We start from the raw sequence: 15,881 nt of genomic DNA on the forward strand, positions 1-15,881 counted from the left end.
GTCAGGCGCGAGGAGGTTCTGTACAATCAGGACACATGGCGCCTAACTTAAAGTTCCTCAAGTTAGGCGCCAGGAGAGAAGCCCAACCAGAAGTTAGGTGCCAGGGAAGCATTGTGTCACGGGGTCTATGGCGCCTAACTCCATTTCCACCAAGTTAGGTGCCAGCTTCAATATTCCACCAATATCTCACCCAAATCCAACCAAAATATCACCCAAATCACTAAGATTCAGCCCCCCCTCTGCACAGATTCCTTTATCATTTTCTGCCTTGCCCCACTCCCTTCCAACTCCCTTTCTTATATATCCATTCCCAACACATCTGTGACCATAACCCCTACCCAAACCAACCCGTGACTCCTGCTCCTGCCTTCTTCCCTTTTTTCTTTCCTTCCCAATATATTCCTTTGACCAATACTTTTAACCCCAGCCCGTGCACACCCACCCCTCCAACCAATGTACCCCTCCCACTCCTATATAAAGACCCCGTCCCACATCAAGACACACACAACAATTCACTTTCATATACCCCACAATCCTTCTCTTCTAGCTATCTCAGCCTCTCTCCTATACACACATTAACCCCCTTCGAATAGGGCCCCTCCACACTATCACCATAGAGCCACTACAACCCCTCCCTCTTCCTATACATGCCTCAAACCCCTTCCCCTATCCTTCATCCCCATAAACACCCTCCAACCAACGCCCCCTCTCTACGTTCTTTTTTTAGTTATTTACTTATTTAGTTTTCAAAAAAAAAAAAAGAAGAAAAAACGAAATAGAAAATTTTAAATTTAATTTTTACTTCATTATTTCAGATTCATTTCTCCTCTCCTCTCTATCTTCCTCTTCGTTTTTTCTGTTTTGCTCGGGGAAGAGCAAAGTTAAGTTTGGTGTTGTCGCTTCACTTGTAATTTTTTTCTGTTCACTGTAATGGCACAAAAAAATTACTGTGTCTTCAAGAAAGAGGAGAGGCAAAGAGCTAGCCACCAGTTCTTATAATGCACAGAGGTTTCACTCTAAGTTACATAAGGAACACTTTAATGAGGTCACTTATAAGAGGGTTGTAGCTCCAGAAGTGAAATTTGCACTTCAACCGGATGAATATCCGGAAAATTCAGTTTAAGATTCAGAGGCGAGGGTGATAGTTTCTGTGCAACTCGCACACTGAGATCGGACAATTGATGGTCCAAGAATTCTATAGCAACCTCTGGGTTACCTACAAGGATGTTGATAGAGTCAATGAAAAGAACTATCAAAGCTATATGAGAGGAAAGGTTATTGACTTTAGTCCAAGAAGCATCCGACATGCCTTCCATGTACCACCTCCGGATCATACATCTGCTTGTTACAATGAAAGGATGCACTGAGATCAGCAACTAGACCAAGTACTTGAAGAAATATGCATTTTGGGTGCTCAGTGGATGATAGGTTCAAAAGAGACACCGAACCAACTGAAGAGTACTGATCTTCTTCCTGTAGCTAGGGGATGGTTAGACTTTATCTAAAGGTCTACCATGCTAACTAACAACCGGTCTGAATGCACTATGGACCGGGCTATCATGATTTACTGTATCATGAAGGGAGAGGTGGTGGAGGTAGATGACATTATTCCACAACAGATTTATAACATTGCCTTTAATCCTAATAAGAAGGCTAGGCTAGGCTTTCCACATTTGATTTACCGCCTAGGTGAAGCAGCATAGGTGAAGGTGGATAATGACTTCCCTATTCAGTTTGAGAGGCCAATCACTAAGAAGACTATGAAGTATCTGAGGGAAAATCACAGGGTCCCTAGAGAAGATCAAGTTGAGGAGGAAGCTCAACAGGATCATCCTCCATTACCTCACGGACATTACTTTCCACCTCAGGAGTATTGGCAGTAGCTTGCTTCCTCTATTGAACAGATGAGAATCACACAGGATAGCCACTGGCAGTAGTTCAATTCATCCATGGAGCAGATGAGGGTGACACAAGATAACCGCTGGGAGCATCTTACCTCCACCCTTGATCAGATAAGAGCATCATAGGACACTCAGCGCCATGAGCTTTCCCAGCTGAGATAGGACTTTGGCCATCTGAGAGGACCATATAGACCACAGCCTGAGGAGAGAGATCCCCACCACGGAGACTGAGGTGGTTTAGTCCCTTTTTCACTTCCTATTTTTGTTCTGCTATTATTATGTTATGTTTATGTTTTCTGCTATTTAACTTGGTGTCTGCATGATCTTTGGTTATTTCAATTCCTAGGTTCTAGTTTGATTTGCTATTTTTAATTCTGTTATTTGCTTTTAGTTCTAAAAAGTTATCTCGTGTACCGCTCACTGAGCTTGGATCTAAAGATAAAAAGAAAAGAAGTGATGTATTGCATGAGAAATTGAGTTTATATTAAAGAGTAATCTTATTTACTTAAATATGATGGTATTATCTACGATTCTGAATGCATGATATGAACAGTGCATATTTGAATTTGAACCAAAGGATGTTGATGCATGAGGAACAAGAATTTAGAGAACTATTATGAATTCTCTGAAGTAAACAAAAGCTTAATCCTTGAAGCAAAAGAAACAACAAAAAGAAAATAAAAAAAAGTAGGGTCCAATCGAGTGCTCAATTATTAGTTATGAGTTTCACGTGTTGGGCTGATAAAAATGGCAAGGAATTAAATGAAAAGAAATGTAAAATCAAACAACTAAATATAACAACTAATAAAAAGAGACATTCATGGTAAGGATTGAGAATTAAGGCTTTCTATCCTAGTCATTAATTATCATACAATAGTTAACAAGAGCTGATCCCATTTCATTATCTCTAACATAGGAAAAAGGTATAATGTCATCTTCACATTGAGAGAAAGTCAAATAGGCTTAATTAATCGCAATCCATAAGTAATGTTAATGGATACAAGACTAACTAATCACTCTAGATCACCAATCTAATTGGGTATTAATAACTCAAGATTGCCTAATTTCTCTTTCAAAGCCAAGAATGCTCAAAAACTACTCTAACATCCAACCAAGCATTTTGTCAAATACTTGGAAGGCATAAAAGGAAAACATAGTAAATTGCAAGAATTAATAAATTCTACAACTACCCAATGCAAGAAATTGACAACAAGAACTCAAGCAAACATCAAAGAAACATAAAAAGATATCAATTGCATTAAAGGAAATTGAAATCAACAAAGGTGTTCATAGACTAAAAAGAGGTGCAAAAGAGAAATTAACAAGAGGAGCTGAGGAAATTAAAGCAAATCAACAAGGAAAGGTAAAGGAAACTAAATCAAAACAAGTAATTAAACCTAAATCAAAGTTAAAAATAAACTAAGAACCCTAATTTCTAGAGAAAAGAGAGAGCTTCTCTCTCTAGAACTAACCTAAGGCATGTTTTCTACACTATCTAATTGCTCCCCCATTGTCCAATCTTGAATTCTGCATCAAATAGTCTCATAAATGAGTTAGATTTGGGCCTGGAAAGCTTAAAAATTGCCCCCGACGTTTTCACTTTAATGAGGTCACGTGATCAGGGTCACACGTGCGCGTGGTTGACGCGTGTGCGTCGTCTTGCAAATTCCTCCTCACGCGTGCGCGTGGTTGACGCGTGCGCATCTCCTTGCAACTTCCTCCTCACGTGTACGCGTGGATGACGCGTGCGCGTGGCCTTTAGTTCAGTAAATCCTCATTTCTTCATGAATTCTCCACTTTGCATGCTTTTCTCTTTACTTCTTCCATCCAATCCTTGTCTTATAAATGTGAGATAAGTTGATAAATGTGAGATAAGTTGATGAAATCCCCTAAATTCAACATAAGATAAACCACAAAATTGGGGTTTATCAAAGGTCAAATATGATTAAAAGCTCAAAGAGTTATTTTCCTATTCATATGCTTGTGGTGTAAATGTGTTAAGTAATCCTTGAGACAGAGCACTAAGAGTCGAGATCAAGTGAATTTAACAGAGTATGCCAAAGGCTTTGAGCACCACTGTCTAGGAGTAACTGAAAGAAAAATCAGAACTAAAAGAGAGTTCCCCACTTAAGTGCTTGTGGTGTTTTCGTGTCAAGTAAAGCTTGAGACAAAGCAATTAAGGTCACGGCTAGGCTCAAGGTGCAAAGAACTAAAAAAAGAGATTGAAAGAAAGTTTGTTGTGTTCAAGGATTATGCCAAGGTAAAAAGGCCAAAGAATTCATAATATTATATAGAATCTAATTCCAAATGACAGTGACATTCCTCTGATTCAAAGGATAGTGAGATGCCAAAACTATTCAGAATTGCAGTGTATAAACTCCACTTTAAGAAGAGACAAGAGATTAATTAAGCACTCACTTCTCATGCAAATTAACATCCTAAGTTTGCAATAGTTTTGGTTGCTTGAGGACAAGCAAAAATTCAAGTTTGGTGTTGTGTTGTGTGAGCATATTTCCTACCTTGTCCTAGTGAATTTGCATCTGAATTGTTAAGTTTAATCAAGATTTAAAAATATTTTTGTCACTATGAATGCTACTTTGAGTTGTGTGTAATTTCTATTTATTTCAGGTAGCATTCAGATGAATTACAAGAATTTTGTAGAAGAAGAGAAGAAAGTGAATGATGTTGTCAATCCTGACCTCCTTGCTCTCCAACTAGAATAACATGAGATACAGAGGTCCAATTGACATGACTTTAGTGGCATTGGAAATCTAACTTCTAGAGCTTTCCAATGATGTATAATAGTATACACTTCTTCTCCAACATGCTCGCCCATACTGGCGGCTAACTTGGCTATTCCAGAGTTAGGTGCCAGAAGAAGGACTTGCGTGTAAATTGTGTGCTGCTAGGGCAGCGCCTAACTTCGGAATCCTGAAGTTTGGTGCCAGGATCAAAGGACAACCGCCAAGCTGTGCTGCCATAGTGGTGCCTAACTTGGGATTTTCCAAGTTAGGTGCCAGCTCAATTATTTGCAATGGTTCCCACGTCTCGTCAAGGCTTGCACGAATGTTATAATAAATTTTGATAAAAACCTTATTTTAATTTAAAATAGGAAAAGATATTATTTAGTTTTAGAAAATATATTTTACATTAATTAGGATTAGATATAAAAGGAGAAAAGAATCAGCCCTTTTGGCTCTTCTCTTCTCTCGGACCTCATTCTGCAATTTACAGTTTTTTGGAATCCTTGTTTTCACTTTGAACCTTGAGCAAACTTAAGGTTAGGAGCTCTTTTTATTCTATGGATTAATATGATTACTTTTCTATTTTAATTCATGTATTGATTTCAAATTCAAGAATTATTTTCCTTCTTCATCTTATGAATCTAGGTGGAACGGAAGTACGACCCTTATTCTAATTGAGTTCTTGTAAACCTTGGAAAAGCAATTTACCTGAACAACATGTTAAAAACAAATTCTCCTAAATCACTAATTATCTAGACTTCACAGAATACGTGACATATAATCCTCTTATATTTGGATAATTAGGGTTTCTGTGGCACATAAACTAGTTTTAAACTTAACCCTCTAATTGGAATCAAGTGACAAAGGAATTGGCGGTTGATGAAGGTTATAGGAGACTAAAAAGGTCTAAGGAATTAGGGTTTAGTCACATAGAGTTTGCCATGAATTAATACTTGCATGATTAAAGTAGTTGGTAAGAAAAGTTAATCCGGAAGATAAATATCTTTGAAACCTTAACTGTTTTCCTCATATATTTCACAACCCGTTTACTGCTTGCTTTCTGATTTTTTGAATTTACAGTTTAATGCCATTGAGACCCAAACACTCTTTTTTTCTTGTCTAACTAAGTAAATCATTCAATCATTGTTGCTTAGTCCATCAATCCTCGTGGGATTGACCCTCATTCACTTAAGGTACAACTTGGTACAACCCGGTGCACTTGCTGGTTAGTTTGTGGGTTATAAATTCCGCACCAATCCCCTCTCATCAATCCCATCCATCTCTCTTCCCAACAACCCACATTCAAATTCAATTCCCCCCCTCCCCTCTTGAGCGAAACCACCTCATCCCCCACCTATAAACACCCCTCACTTTATCCACTCCCACCACACTTCACACTACTCTTTCCCTCTTACTAACTCTTCACCATACACATTCCTTTTCTTCATTTTACCCCTTCTTTCACCCCAAAGGCCGAAGCATATACCCCTATCCTCTCTCTCTTTCTCTTTTATTTTCTTTTTATTTTCTTGTTTTATATTTCTATTTTGCTCGGGGACGAGCTAAGCTTTTAAGTTTGGTGTTGGGCACTGGTAGCACGAATCCCCACACCTTCGTACTATTGTACCAGCAAGTGCACTGGGTCGTCCAAGTAATTCCTGAGTGAGTCAAGGTCGATCCCATGAGTTTAGCAGGTCTTAGTCAGGCGAATCAGAAGTTGTTAGATTACAGAGTTTAGGATTATTGAAATCAGTAATAGGAAGAAGGTAAAGGATTGGAGTTGCTTTGTCTTTTGGAATTAACTCTAGCATTATTGTCTTCTTTACTTGTGAGTGATCTCTTCAATGGCAGACTGTAAGTATTTGGCGCCTTTATTGAGAGGTCGTCAATACTCCTCCGGATCTGAACCCCCAGGGTTAGTGTGGATCCATCTCTGCTTGAGGGTGAAGCACTGATAAACCACTATTTTATGATTTATCCTATGCTAATTTGAGTGGTTTTTATTAACTCTTTGCTCACTTATTCATATAATTTGCACGGTTTTACAATTCCTTCCTAATTCTGTGATATAGTTGAAAACATGTTTCCGAGGCCTTTAAACTGTCGATTTTAATTATCCTTTATTACCATTCGATGCTGTGATCTGTATGTTGAGTGCTTTCAGGCTGTATAGGACAGGAATGACTTAGAGGATGGAAAGGAAATATGCAAAAGTGGAAGGAAAGCAAAAAATGAAGCTTTGAGGAGCTGGTACGCGTGCCTAGCACAAAAGACAAGTGACGCGTGCGCGTGACTGACACATACGCGTGACAAGGAATTTTGCCAAACGACGCGCACGTTTGACCTACGCGTACGCGTGACTTGTGCCACGTGTAGAAAGTTGCAGAAAGCGCGGGGGGCGATTTCGGTGCTCCTTTTTGGCCTAGTTCCAAACCCGAGAACACAGAATAGAGGCAACAAAATGGGAGAATCACACATCATTCATTCATTTATTAATTCATTCACAATTTAGGTTTTAGATGTAGTTTCTAGAGAGGGAGGCTCTCTCCTCTCTCTAGGTTAGGATTTTAGGATTAGCTTTGTTTAATTTTTTATTTCTACTTTGCTTTAATTTAGTTCTCTTATACTCTTATTTGTTCTAGTCCTTTAGTTTATCTATTTCTCTTGTTGGTTCACTTATTTTCCCAATTTAGCTTTTTGAACTCTAATGTTGGACTTGATTTTCTATTTAATACAATCTGAGGTATTTCATGATTATTGTTTCTTGCTTTAATTGTTGTCATTGATGCTTGCAATTATTGGTTTTAGACTTTACATTCCCTATTACTTTTCTATGTTTTTATGTTATGCCTTCCAAGTGTTTGTTAAAATGCTTGGGAGGGTTTTAAGTTAGATTTTTATATTCTTGACTTTGGTTGAGTAATTGGAGACTGGCGAGAGGCAGAAGTTAGGCCAATTAAGAGATTATAATATAATAGAACAGCATTGCGACTATAGCTCTTAACTAGCTAAAATCCGCCTCACCAGTTTAGAAGAGTGTCACAAAAATTTAGAATAGAAAAATACTGGGGAGTATGAGTCCCAGGTCGTCTCCCAACGAGTTGCAAGAAAATGATGCTATTTTATTAATTAGGAATTTTCATGAGAATTTGAGAGTTGAATAATGAGCAATTAAATAATTGTAAATTAAAGCAACAAAAACTAAGAATGATTATTAATATTCTAAATAAAAAGCCTTGACTGGGGGAATGATTAATTGGAAGTTCTATCCTTGTTGGGATCTCTTAAATGTAGTATTAAAAATGTTGTTATTTTCACTTAGTTAACCCTTACTAAATAAAGAAAGGTCAAGTGATTGAGCTAAATCTTATTCGCAAATCCTAGTCCTCTCCCTTGGGAAGGTCTAGTGTTAGTAAATATAGAACTAGCCAACAATTTCCAGTTTTAAACAGTACTTAAGCCTTCCAACTCAAGTGTCTCCTTTTAATCAACCCCCATGTCAAGTATGGAGTCTACTCCATTGACATGAATATAATACTCATAAAAATAATAGAAGAAGACATGATAAATTAAAGGAAAAATAGACAAAAGTACACTCGGATTTTCACACGGTGGACAGATGTACTCCTGAATTTTTTAAGGAGTCATTTGCACACATGAATATAAAACTCCATTGTCAATTCTACCCTTCTGTGACCTGAGTAAATTTTCCGGCGGTGGTGGAGGCTAGGTGGCACGGTATTGTATGATGTGGCCAATTTGAGGTGACACTGTGGAAAATAGAAATATTCATTATAAAATTTGATGAAATAAATATAAGAAAAAGGAATAATAAAATCACTGTTCATCCTCTTCCTTCTCTAATCTCTTCGAACCATATGAACCCTAACACAGGAAATGATAACAACAATTTTTTAAACTCCAATAAGAAATTTGCAGGTCCAAATGAGAACACCAAAACCAAAATACTCCTTTGTCCAAAGCAACTAATTTTGAGTTGCAGCCATTGTGCTAGTTCTACTTGCTGATTTTCTTCCATTGCTTCTGATCAAGCTTGTTCAGATACTCCCATGCTCCAGTATTGATCCATTGCAGTCTCAACATTGCAGCATCAAATTCTTGAGTTGTGGTGGCTCGATAACACTCCCACACAGCCCCTTTGAGTTGTTTGTCCTTCCATCTCTTTGTGAAATTATTCCAAATATGCATATCACAGAAGCGAAGATGAACTCCAGGCATAACTTGTTGCATAGCCGGAATTAGGCCCTGTTTAATTAATATGTGTAAATGCATACCTTTTGTTGGTCACTAATGAAGTTTCAACCTTGAACCTTGTAGTTGTCCAAGTCATTGTGTAAATGCTCCAAGAACCATTTCCAGTTTTCTCTAGTTTCTGAATCCACCACGGCATAAGCAATTGAGAAAATCTGGTTGTTGGCATCTTGACCTATTGGAGTGAGTAGAAGTCCTCCATAGAAGCCCTTTAAGAATGTGCCATCAAGGCCAATGAAAGGTCTACACCCTGTGTTAGGGTTCATATAGTTCAAAGAAATTAGAGAAGGAAGAAGATGAACAGTGATTTCATTATTTCCTTTTCTTGTATTTATTTCAACAAATTTCATAATGAATATTTCTATTTTCCACAGTGTCACCTCAAATTGGCCACATCACACAATATCGTGCCACCTGGCCTCCACCACCGCCGAAAAATTTACTCAGGTCACAGAGGGGTAGAATTGACAATGGAGTTTTATATTCATGTGTACAAATGACTCATTAAAAAATTCAGGAGTACATCTGTCTACCGTGTGAAAATTCGGGTGTACTTTTGTCTATTTTCCTAAATTAAATAAAATAGGGATTCAAAATTGATTAAAAATAAAAGTAATCCTTTGCACTAAAAATTCATGAAAATAATCCAATTACTGCTTTAAACAAGAATTAAGAATATGGAATAAATAAAAGAGTAAGTAAGGAAACAAATTAGAATAGTATCTTCAACGGAGGTAAGGACTCTTCAATATCCAAAAGCAAAAGCAATAAACTGGGAATGTAAAGAGAACCTAGAGGAAGAGTAATTCACTCTAGATTCAGATCTAAAAACCTAAAACTATCCTAATGAGAACATGTGAAGTCGTGTAAAGTTGTGTGTTGAGTCTCTGCATTTTCCCTGGCTTTATTCTGTGTTTCTGGACCAAAAACTGGGTTAAAACACGGCCCGAAATCGCCCCCAACGTTTTCTATTAAGTTTGCAGATCGCGCAGGTCACGCGTATGCATCGTCCACGCGTTCACGTCATTCAGCGATTTTTCTTGTCACGCGAGCGCGTCGTCCCGCGTTTGCTTCATTTGTGCAGACTCCAATCCATGTGTACGCGTCAGGCACGCGCACGCGTCGCTGCTATTTTCTCCATTCCACGCGCTCGCGTGAGCCATGGGCGCGCGTCGGTGTTCGCTGGTCAACTCCTTAGTTTCTTGTGTTCCTTCCATTTTTGCAAGCTTCATCTCCATTCTCTAAGCTATTCCTGCCCTATGAAGGCTGAAACACTTAACACATGGATCACGGCATCGAATGGTATAAAGGAGAATTGAAATATTCTTTTTAAAGATCTTTAGGAAGCAAGTTTTCAATCTTAAAACGATACTAGGAAGGGATTATAAAATCATGCAAATCATGTGAATAAGTAAGTAAAGGCTTGATGAAACCACTCAATTAAATACAAGATAAACCATAAAATAGTGGTTTATCAGAGACTCTTGAGTTATCAAACTCCTTTGATGATTGATAATTGAAAGTTGCTGGTTGATTTGGATCCCTCTAAAGCAAGTCTTTCCTTAGGAGTTGACTAGGACTTGAGGAATCAAATTGATTAGTCCACTTGATTTTCTTTCATAGTTAGAGGTTAACTAAGTGGGAGCAATGGACAATTCTCATCACAATTGATAAGGATAACTAGGATAGGACTTCTAGTTCTCTTACCTTGCGAAGAGCCTTTCTCAACTATTAGTTTAATTCTTGCAATTTAAATTCCTTATTCAAAACCCAAAAAGATACTTTTCCATAACCAATAATAAATACACCTCCCAGCAGTTCCTTGAGAGACGACCCGAGGTTTAAATACTTCGGTTTATTTTTATTGGGTTTGCTTAAGTGACAAACGAGTTTTTGTATGAAAGGATTCTTTGTGGGTTTAGAAACTATACTAGTAACGAGAATTCATTTGTGAAATTCTTTACTGGCAAAAATTCGTTCATCAAAATGGCGCCGTTGCCGGGGAATTGCAAACGTGTTCCTTATTATTGGTTATTGTAAATAATTTTGCTTTTTCGTTTCTATGTTAGTGTTTTTAGTTTTAGGAGTTTATTTTCATTAATTTTTATTAGTTTTTATTTCTCTTACTACTATGAATTCTCACCCCTTTGGCTATGAGTTTGGTTACAATCATGTTTTAGGAAGAGGAAATTACAATGAGAGCTTGGATCAAGGATGGGACAATCAAAGATGGGAGGAGCCACAAGGATTTGTTCAACCCTCTTGGCAACAACCACCTCCAAGGCACTATCAACAACCATTCTATGATGCTTACCAAGAGAATAGTTATGGTGGACCTCTTCGTGACAATCAACACCCACCACAAAATACCTATGCACCCCCTCCTCAACATGGATTTGAACCACCATACTCATAGGCCCCTTTCCACTATTCACCCCTATATGACCCTAATCCTTATCCACCACACCAACCACCAACCATACCAAGAACCACTACCTCAATATACACTATCTCCATACCCTTATCAAGAAGAACCACCTCCATATTATAAGCCCTTTCTCCCAACAGATAAACCCTCCTACCCACTCCAAGCCCCCATAGATGATACCTTTAGTGTTATTCATCAAGGGCAACAGGAGCTTCAAACCACACTCATCTATACTTTCACCGGTCTCACTTCTACTCTCCAAGCCCTCATATCTCATGTGGATTCATCATTTACCCCAATATTCAACCCTCAAGCTCTGGTGCACTTCCTTCTCAACCACATAATGATCTCTCTATCCCATCACCATCCCCCATGGAAGAGCACCCACATCCATCAATCCAAGAGCAACACGAAACCAATTATGCTAGTGACATGGAACAAGAGAGAAGGGATCGTCTTAGGGACGTAATGGATCAGTTTCACGAATTCATAGTTCAAAAGAAGTAAGAGAAGGCCCAAAAGGTGGAGGTCATCAACGAGGAGTTGGATTTTGTACTAGAGCAAGCGGAGAAAGCCGAAATTATTGAAGAAGAGGAAGTGGTTGAAGACTTAGGAGATGCGGAACCTCCATGGGAACCTCCAGCCATAGAACCTCCCTCCAAGAAGCTTGAAATTGATGTTGAGGAGGGTGTACAACCTCCAAGGCATATCATGGTTGAAGACTTTGAAGAGATTGATCAAGAGAGGGATTCAATCATTGATGAATCCTTATCTACAATTGAATCCTCTTCCATTGGACTTGACATGAAGATTAAAGCAGAAGAGGCACAACCTCCCATACCCTTGGTAAGCAATGAAGAAGAGATTGAATTGGAAGAAAGCTACCAAGAGGAAGAGGTTGAAATTGAAGAAGCTTGCGAAAAGGTGGAAGTTGTCAAAAAAGAACACAAAGGAGTGGAGCTTGAAATCACGTTACCAGAGTTGCTGGAGGCCTCTCCCCCTAAGTCACCATCATCCTTCACAACATTCAAGTGGGTAATATTCATATCCCTTAGCTTTCTCATGCCACTTGAATATGGTATGCTTGAGACGGATGGTCAACTTAGGAATATTTGTGGCTTTAAGAGTAAGAGGGAGATGGTTAGTGGTAGGAGTTGTCATGCAAGGTTCAATATGGTTGCATGCTGCAAATTAAAATACAAGGATTGGTGTAGAGCTTGATTGAATGGGTCTAGGAAGTTGTTTGGATGTCTCAGTGAGAATCCCAATTGCTCACCAACCAAGTGGAAAGATGATGATCAACAAGAAGACGGGTGCAAAAGCAAGGTTTGGGACCTCGGAATTCATTCTAGTAATCAACACTCTTGGGGCGTTGTCACTTGCTTTAACTTGCTTGAAGGATTTATGCAACTAGTGTGGAATCCTGGAGGCTATTGGAATTACAAACACTAGTGGGGATTCCTAGATGAGTTCAAGCACAAGTCTCCATGACAAGGAGCTCACCAAATGTCCAACTTAAGGACTTTAACTAAAAGTGCTAGGTGGGAGACAACCCACCATGGTATGATCTATCATTTTTTATTCTTAGTTTTATTTTATTTTATCCATATTAGTGTTCATTCATAATTTCTGCATAATCATCCGCATTCTGCATTTTGTATTCTGCATAAAAAAAAAAGCCAACCCACGGGTGAGCGTCGACCACGCGTGGGCGTCGACTGATTTCGGCGCTTCCATCCAACGAACAGGAAGTTGTAATGGAATCGTGCGGCTGGTGTGCTAGAGGCACAATTCGAGCCACGAGTACGCGTCCCTAACGCGTACGCGTCGATTTCAATTTCTAGCACACCACACGTTGGCGTGCGCAACGCGCACGCATCGCATGAAAAACCTAGCCCCCTTCACTTTGAACAGAGAGTTGCGCCAAAACGACGCTGGAATTGTGTGTTTAGCACAATTTTGGTCGACGTGTACGCGTGCTTCACGCGTAGCACGCGTACGCGTCATCTTCATTTATCCCGTTTCACGCGTTCGCGTCTCCGACGCTTACGCGTCAATGCACTTTTTTCCCAAGCGTGATCCACTCGTACACGTGGATTTGATTTTATTAACCCCCTAGACGCGAGAACCCTAACTCCCTCGCGTGCCCCTATTCCCCTCTCTTCCATCCAACGTTTCAATCACCTCCCTCCTCCCTCCACTAACATCCTTACCATCACCCATCCACCGCTACCACCGCCGGTAACCCCAGACCGCCGCCGATCACCCCTTGGTGCATGAAATTGCGATCACACTTTTTACAACTCCGCACAACTAACCAGCAAGTGCACTGGGTTGTCAAGTAACACCTTACGTGAGTAAGGGTCGATCCCACGGAGAAGCAAGCTATGGTTACCTTGTAAATCTTAGTCAAGAGATTAATGATAAAAATGATTTCTTTTATGAAAAGTACATAACATGAAATAAATGGTACTTGTGATTCAGTAATGAGGAACAGGTTGAGGTTCCGGAGATGCTCTGTCGTCTGAATCTCTGCTTTCCTGCTGTCTTCTTCTCCAAACACGCATGGCTTCCTTCAATGGCAAGCTGTATGTTGGTGGATCACTGTTGTCAATGGCTACCATCCGTCCTCTCGGATGAAAAATACCAGGCACGGTCTCTGTACGGCTAATCAACTGTCAGATCTCTCATCTCGGATGAAAAATACCAGGTACAGTTACCGCACGGCTAATCATCTGTCGGTTGTCACTAGTGTCGGAATAGGATCTCTCTATCCTTTTGCACACTGTCACTGCGCCCAACATTCGTGAGTTTGAAGATCATCATAGTCATCCCCTCCCAGATCCTACTCGGAATACCACAGACAAGGTTTAGACTTTCCAGATCCCATAAATGCTGCCAATTGGTTCTAGCCTCTACCACGAAGGTTCTAATCCCACAGACTCGGTCTGTGGATTAGAGACCCAAGAGATACGCACTCAAGCTATCGCCTAATAACTATGTGGAGCTCAACTATATTGAAGTACGAGTGAATATCTTAGAACAGAATTAAGCGTGATTGAATAGAAAATAATAGTAATTGCATTAATCTATTGAGATACAGTAGTGCTCCTTACCCCCACCTATGGGGTTTAGAGACTCATGCCATAGAAAATACAATATGAGATGTAAAATGTCATGAGTTACAAAATGAATCTCTAAAAGTAGTTTTTATACTAAACTAGTAACTTAGGTTTACAGAAAATGAGTAACTAAGTGCTGATAGTGCAGAAATCCACTTCCGGGGCCCACTTGGTGTGTGCTTGGGCTGAGCATTGAAGCTTTCACGTGCATAGGCCATTCTTGGAGTTAAACTCCAGCTTGGGTGCCAGTTTGGGCTTTTAACTCCAGTTTTGGTGCCAGTTCTGGCGTTTTACTCCAGAAAAGGGTCTCTGGCTGGTGTTTAATGCCAGTTTAGGCCATCTAATCTCGAGTAAAGTCTGAACTATTATATATTTCTGGAAAGCCCAAGATTTCTACTTTCCAAAGCATTTAAAAGCGCACCAATTGAGCTTCTGTAGGTCCAGAAAATCCATTTTGAGTGCAGAAGGGTCAGAATCCAAAAGAATCTGTAGTCATTTCTCAGCCTCTAAATAAGATTTTTTGCTCAGGTCCCTCAATTTCAGCCAGAAAATACTTGAAATTATAGAGAAACACACAAACTCATAGTAAAGTCCAGAAATGTGATTTTTGTATAAAAACTAATAAAAATATAATAAAAAGTAACTAAAACATACTAAAAGCTACCTAAAAACAATGCTAAAAAGGGTATAAATTATCCGCTCATCACAACACCAAACTTAAATTGTTGCTTGTACCCAAGAAACTAAAAACAAAAAAGGATAAAAAGAAGAGAATATACAATAAATTCCAAAATATCAATGAAGCTTAGTTCCAATTAGATGAGCGGGACTAGTAGCCTTTTTGCTTCTAAACAGTTTTGGCATCTCACTTTATCCTTTGAAGTTCAGAATGATTGGAATCCATAGGAACTCAGAATTCAGATAGTATTATTGATTCTCCTAGTTTAGTATGTTGATTCTTGAACACAGCTACTTTATGAGTCTTGGCCGTGACCCTAATAAGCATTTTGTTTTCCAGTATTACCACCGGATACATAAATGCCACTGACACATAACTGGGTGAACCTTTTCAGATTGTGACTCAGCTTTGCTAGAGTCCCCAGTTAGAGGTGCCCAGAGTTCTTAAGCACACTCTTTTTTCCCTGGACCACGAATTTAACCGCTCAGTCTCAAGCTTTTCACTTTATACCTTCACGCCACAAGCACATGGTTAGGGACAACTTGATTTAGCCGCTTAGGCCAGGATTTTATTCCTTTGGGCCCTCCTATCCATTAATGCTCAAAGCCTTGGATCCTTTTTACCCTTGCCTTTTGGTTTAAAAGGCTATTGGCTTTTTCTACTTGCTTTTTCTTTTTTTTCTTTTTTTTCGCAAGCTTTGTGTTTTTTACTGCTTTTTCTTGCTTCAAGAATCAA

The 15,881-nt window shown here is 39.2% G+C and overlaps 1 pseudogene; it reads left to right on the forward strand.

The window, feature by feature from the left end:
• Positions 1–946: 946 nt before the first annotated feature.
• LOC148553533 (uncharacterized) lies at positions 947–2,132 on the forward strand (annotated as a pseudogene).
• Positions 2,133–15,881: the final 13,749 nt, after the last annotated feature.

The sequence above is a fragment of the Arachis ipaensis genome, chromosome B7 (assembly GCF_059453495.1).
Source record: "Arachis ipaensis isolate K30076 ecotype BB chromosome B7, ASM5945349v1, whole genome shotgun sequence".
Classification (NCBI taxonomy): Eukaryota; Viridiplantae; Streptophyta; class Magnoliopsida; order Fabales; family Fabaceae; genus Arachis; species Arachis ipaensis.